General features: G+C 42.9%; 1 pseudogene; it reads right to left on the reverse strand.

Annotated features, from left to right (window-relative positions):
* Positions 1–1110: 1110 nt before the first annotated feature.
* On the reverse strand, positions 1111–2615 carry LOC133235884 (ras-related GTP-binding protein C-like; annotated as a pseudogene).
* Between the last annotated feature and the right edge of the window lie 4159 nt (positions 2616–6774).

Below are 6774 nucleotides of genomic sequence, written 5' to 3' on the forward strand. Positions count from 1 at the left end.
TGTCCTGAGGAAAGGGAAGCTGGAGACTGAGTTGGTCCCCAACTACCTGACAGTCCCAGCAGGGGAGCAGCACAAAGATTATGATGAAAGCATCGTTCTTTGAATAGGTTGATATAGAGCCCTTGTTTGAGTTTCCTGAGCCATACAGAAAATTCCCATTGGCTATCTATTTTACATATGGTAATATAAGTTTCTGTGTTACTCTTTCCATACATCTCACCCTCTTCTCCCTTCTCCCCACATTCATAAGTCTATTCTTTATGTCTGTTTCTCCATTGCTGCCCTGTAAATAAATTCTTCAGTACCATTTTTCTAGATTCCATATATATTCGTTAGGATATGATATTTATCTTTCTCTTTCTGACTTACTTCACTCTGTTAAATTCCCTTTTTAAACAGCGATCAGAATCATTTATCTAATGTAGGGGAAGGAACCCAGATATCTGGTACCCAAAACACAGGTGCAAAGATTTTCTTTTGTCTTAAAGTTTATTCCTCAACACTTCCTAGGGAACAAACACAGCAGCCACTGTTGAGACTTGCTCTTGACTTGATGCAGCATAAAAATTTCTCAGTTTTTCAGAAACAAATATAGGAATGTCCTTTGCTACAGTCAGACCATGTGTCTTCTGAGTTAGCAAGCAAATGCATTTAGAAGGTCTGAGGTGTGCAAGGTCCAAAATTGAAATCTGAGAGACAGTGTTAGAACTTAAGCAAGGCAGGATTTTTAGAGACTACTCAAATGAAAATCTAAGTGAAGCATATAAAACTTTGGTTCTTTCTATTATTTTCAACTGGTAATTGATGGCAACATTCCCTGGTAAGGATGGGTAAGTGGTATTATCTCCAGGTCCAAAATATTCCAGCTACTTAGAGTAGGGCCCCCAAAAGGAGAAAGACACACAGTTCTGTGATCTCTGGAATTCTTTTTTGCCTTTTTTTTAAAGAAATAGTAGTGTCGGTTGCACACCACTGGCTGAAGGGGTTTTCATCCAAATGAGAAACTCTACCCCTTATCTCTAGTGGGACAGGCACCAGATTCCCACAAGCGGCAACTCCCATGTCCTGCAGCACGTGGTCTCTGACCCTGGTGTGAAGAATACGCTGGCACAGAGCCCTGACCACTGGCGTCCAGGCTAGATGACGTTTCATGGTGTGCAATTGTGTGTCAAAGCTTTCAGGTTGGGGGCACTGGTCTGGTGACCACAGCTCCTGTGAGAAGTCACACCCACCTCAAAAACCTCATGAATAGCTTCTCAGAAACAATGGAAGTTATAGTCTATTAAACTTTTTCATTCAAAACTTTCTTCCCTATGGATGCAAACCAGTGCCAAAAATTTAGTTACCTCCTTTAAATACAGGACAGTTGTGTTATTCAGCTTGATGATGGCCTTGGACTCTTTGTGGTAAGCACTTCCACTTCTATTTTCCTTTAACCCAAACATACAACACACATCAATTACAATATCAATCATGTCACAGCAAAGTTCCTATGACTGCATATCTACTGGAGAACTATCTGTTGTAATGTAGATTTTGCTGACAACATCAAAGAGAAAAGCTTTTTCAATACCTGAATTTGATATAAAGGTATTTAATAGGTATTCCAAGGCCAGTAGCTGTGGGATAGTTTCTGCAGCACCTTACTAAAGGCTGCAAATATTGAATGGTCATAAATACTAGTAAAATAAAAGCTAAGATGGAGTTTTTCTAGCCCAGCATCTGCAAGGTCATCATTGGCCCTTTGATGAATGTCCCTCTGTGTTTATATTTTGTAATCATCAGACAGACCATCAACTTTGTGAATAAAAACCAAAGTTAACTAGGTTAACTTTGTAGGCTTTAGAAATGGTAAAGTTTTGTTAAAGCCTCCACGTAGTCATCCTGTGCATCAGTGACATATATCAATGTTCCTGTCCCCCTGAAGATCATCTCAAACCAAAAGCTGGGTCAAAAAAGTCCATTTGCCCAGGAAAATCCCATATTTGGAAATTCACAAAGAAGCTATTAGAAATGTCATCTTTGTAAGTCTTGATGGTCCTTTCCAAAAAGAGGGTCTCGTTGGGTGACATTTTATGAAACACCACCTTCTGAATGTAGGACCTGCCCATTGCTCTGGAGGCTCATGAGCAGAATCCTTGACTTGGAGCTGTCAGCGCCCCACTCGGGCCACAACCTCCGCTGGCCCCCGCCCTAACTCCACCGCCCAAGGCTGCAGCCTCCCCTTCCTCCTGCTTCACATCGTAGTCAAGTCCTTCGGGAAGGAATCCCCTTCGAGGTACTTGCCCATGAGGGGCGTCTCCTCCGCCCAGTACTGCAGGGACATGGTGCTGAAGCTGCAGCCGCCCGTGCCCTGACAGGCCAAGCCAGACCACTGCCTCCCCAGTCTGCCACTGCCTGTAGGAAGATTGCCATCTGAGCCAATATAAATTTAGATGAAATCATACAGATATGTTGAGTGATAATTTTCTAAAATGTTTTATTATTAATGTATACAGAAAAGTGCCATAAATTGCTTTGCTTGGATAGACTAACTTCTCCCCAGCAGACCACAGAGCTGGGGTGTAGACAAGTGAACCCCGCGTGTTCCCACCCTCCCCCTGCAGTTCCCCTGAGGCAGCAACCTCCTCTCTAGTCTCCCCTCTAGGGCCTGACTCAAGGGCTCAATCAACACTCCCTGAAACACTACACTTGGGAAGTGGCCTCTTGTGTCCTACTCAAACAGTGACTTCCTCTAGTAGGCACTGAATCTTACAGAACTTTTGATTTGCTCTAAGAGCAGGACTGTGAAGGTGGCAAGTGGAAACGTTGGCTTCTTTGCTGACAAAACCATGGAGCCGGCAGCACTTGTGCTATTTCACAGAAGGCCACCAGAGGACAGAGTACGGCTGCTTATGACAAACACTCAGCCCTGCCCCCCCACCCCCACCCCCATTCCAAAGTTGTTTTTTCCCAAGTGAGCGTTAATCGGAACATGTTTGAACTTGGAGGATTTCTTTAAGGTGCATCGATTTGCTTTTCTTCTTTCATCTCACTTAGAAGCTAATAAAAGTCCACTACAAGTAACAAGTATAAGTTGTCGTAAGTTGTCCCTGACATAAGTTGTCCCTGTGACACATGGTTGGTAAAATTATGTGTCCAGTTCTCAATCTGTATCTAGCCTCTGTCCATCCTCTCTCTATCCATCCATAAACATCTGTCTGTGCAACAGTCTATGTAATGTACTAGAGATGCTTTTTAATCATGGTACCACAGATTTGTGACATGAGTCTTTGTGTACTAAGTGTTCTGCTCAGAAGATAGTGGGAATGTCCCTGACGCCATGGGAAGGTGGGCAGTGTGTCTCAGTGGGAGTCGTCCAAAGTGGAAGATCCGCTCAGTGTAGTCAAGGTCAAGTCCATACTGTCTCCTGTCCCCAGAGCATTGAGTCTGCCTTCCTGGGGGACCTTTTTTTTTTTTTTAATTATTCCTCTATTTTTTTCTCTGTGAATCATTATATTTTTGTTTTTGTTTTTTTAATTTTATTTTATTCTTTAACTTTACAATATTGTATTGGTTTTGCCATATTTCGAAATGAATCCGCCACAGGTATACATGTGTTCCCCATCCTGAACCCTCCTCCCTCCTCCCTCCCCATACCATCCCTCTGAGTCGTCCCATTGCACCAGCCCCAAGCATCCAGCATCGTGCATTGAACCTGGACTGGCGACTTGTTTCATATATGATATTACACATATTTCAATGCCATTATCCCAAATCATCCCACCCTCTCCCTCTCCCACAGAGTCTAAAAGACTGTTCTATACATCAGTGTCTCTTTTGCTGTCTCGTATACAGGGTTATTGTTACCATCTTTCTAAATTCCATATATATGCGTTAGTATACTGTATTGGTGTTTTTCTTTCTGGCTTACTTCACTCTGTATAATAGGCTCCAGTTTCATCCACCTCATTAGAACTGATTCAAATGTATTCTTTTTAATGGCTGAGTAATACTCCATTGTGTATATGTACCACAGCTTTCTTATCCATTCATCTGCTGATGGACATCTAGGTTGCTTCCATGTCCTGGCTATTATAAACAGTGCTGCGATGAACATTGGGGTACACGTGTCTCTTTCAATTCTGGTTTCCTCAGTGTGTATGCCCAGCAGTGGGATTGCTGGGTCATAAGGCAGTTCTATTTCCAGTTTTTTAAGGAATCTCCACACTGTTCTCCATAGTGGCTGTACTAGTTTGCATTCCCACCAACAGTGTAAGAGGGTTCCCTTTTCTCCACACGCTCTCCAGCATTTATTGCTTGTAGACTTTTGGATCGCAGCCATTCTGACTGGCGTGAAATGGTACCTCATAGTGGTTTTGATTTGCATTTCTCTGATAATGAGTGATGTTGAGCATCTTTTCATGTGTTTGTTAGCCATCTGTATGTCTTCTTTGGAGAAATGTCTATTTAGTTCTTTGGCCCATTTTTTGATTGGGTCATTTATTTTTCTGGAGTTGAGCTGTAGGAGTTGCTTGTATATTTTTGAGATTAGTTGTTTGTCAGTTGCTTCATTTGCTACTATTTTCTCCCATTCTGAAGTCTGTCTTTTCACCTTGCTTATAGTTTCCTTTGTTGTGCAGAAGCTTTTAAGTTTAATTAGGTCCCATTTGTTTATTTTTGCTTTTCTTTCCAATATTCTGGGAGGTGGGTCGTAGAGGATCCTGCTGTGATGTATGTCGGAGAGTGTTTTGCCTATATTCTCCTCTAGGAGTTTTATAGTATCTGGTCTTTACATTTAGATCTTTAATCCATTTTGAGTTTATTTTTGTGTATGGTGTTAGAAAGTGTTCTAGTTTCATTCTTTTACAAGTGGTTGACCAGTTTTCTCCTGGGGGAATTGCTAAAATCCTTCATATTCTAAGAAACATCAGGGTGCAAATAATGAGGAATATTTATAATAACTGTGGGAGAGAGATAAAGTGATGGTTTTAATTACCTGCTACTATGTCAACAACAACCTTCACTGTATTCCATTACAACCGCTACTCAGCCATGTGGGAGCAGAGTCTATACCTCGGTTTCGAGTGTATTACAGACTCTCAGCCCAAAGCACGAGCCAAACTGGACAAAGCATGAGCCAATACTGCTGAATGAATACATTTGGGATCAGGACCTGACAGATTTGAGAATGTATTTGAAATTGGAACTCTTCTGGAGCTGTCTTGACAGGAAGTAATCATAAGTTGGCTGCTACCTCGCCTGCCAGGCCCTGGACACTGACAACCTTCCCATATCATCCCTCAGCCAGGACCCCCTGATCACAGGTATTCCCCACATGAAATCTCACCATCAGCTCTAACTTCTTGGGCTCACTTTGGCCTTCTTGATTGTCCTACTGTGTGTTCACCACTCTAGGGATCCAGGGACACCTCTGATTCCCTTGGGGAGCTAATATCAGATCCTATTGTTCCAAATAGGAAAAAGAGTACGTCAAGGCTGTATATTGTCACCCTGCTTATTTAACTTATATGCAGAGTACATCATGAGAAATGCTGGGCTGGAAGAAGCACAACTTGGAATCAAGATTGCCAGGAGAAATATCAATAATCTCAGATATGCAGATGACACCATCCTTATGGCAGAAAGTGAAGAGGAACTAAAAAGCCTCTTGATGAAAGTGAGCTGCTGCTAAGTCACTTCAGTCATGTCTGACTCTGTGCGACCCCATAGACAGCCGCCCACCAGGCTCCGCTGTCCCTGGGATTCTCCAGGCAAGAACACTGGAGTGGGTTGCCATTTCCTTCTCCAATGCATGAAAGTGAAAAGGGAAAGTGAAGTTGCTCAGTCATGTCCAACTCTTAGTGACCCCATGGACTGCAGCCTACCAGGCTCCTCTGTGCATGGGATTTTCCAGGCAAGAGTACTGGAATGGGTTGCCATTGCCTTCTCCAAGAGAGGAGAGTAAAAAAGTTGTCTTAAAGCTCAACATTCGGAAAACTAAGATCATGGCATCCGGTCCCATCACTTCATGGGAAATAGATGGGAAACAGTGGAAACAGTGGCAGACTTTATTTTGGGGGCTTCCAAAATCACTGCAGATGTTTATTGCAGCCATGAAATTAAAAGACGCTTACTCCTTGGAAGGAAAGTTATGACCAACCTAGACAGCATATTAAAAAGGAGAGACATTACTTTGTCAACAAAGGTCTGTCTAGTCAAGGCTATGGTTTTTCAGTGGTCATGTATGGAAGTGAGAGTTGGACTATAAAGAAAGGTAAGCATCGAAGAATTGATGCTTTTGAACTGTGGTGTTGGAGAAGACTCTTGAGAGTCCCTTGGACTGCAAGGAGATCCAACCAGTCCATCCTAAAGGAGATCAGTCCTGGGTATTCATTGGAAAGACTGATGTTGAAGCTGAAACTCCAATACTTTGGCCACCTGATGTGAAGAGCTGACTCATTGGAAAAGACCTTGATGCTGGAAAAGATTGAGGGCAGGAGGAGAAGGGGACGACAGAGGATGAGAGGGTTGGATGGCATCACCGACTCAATGGACATGAGTTTGGGTAAACTCCAGGAGTTGGTGACGGACAGGGAGGACTGGCGTGCTGGGGTTCATGGGATCGCAAAGAGTCGGACACGACTGAACGACTGAAGTGAACTGAACTGATGGAGCTAAAGTTTAAGGATGAGACTTAATTGACAAGGCCAAGAATTACATGGACAAGTAAAGGTCTACATGACTTAACTTGATGGTGTTGTTTTCCTGGAGCAGTGAATGGTGGCATAAAAG

Source organism: Bos javanicus, chromosome 23 (assembly GCF_032452875.1).
Source record: "Bos javanicus breed banteng chromosome 23, ARS-OSU_banteng_1.0, whole genome shotgun sequence".
NCBI classification, from domain to species: Eukaryota; Metazoa; Chordata; class Mammalia; order Artiodactyla; family Bovidae; genus Bos; species Bos javanicus.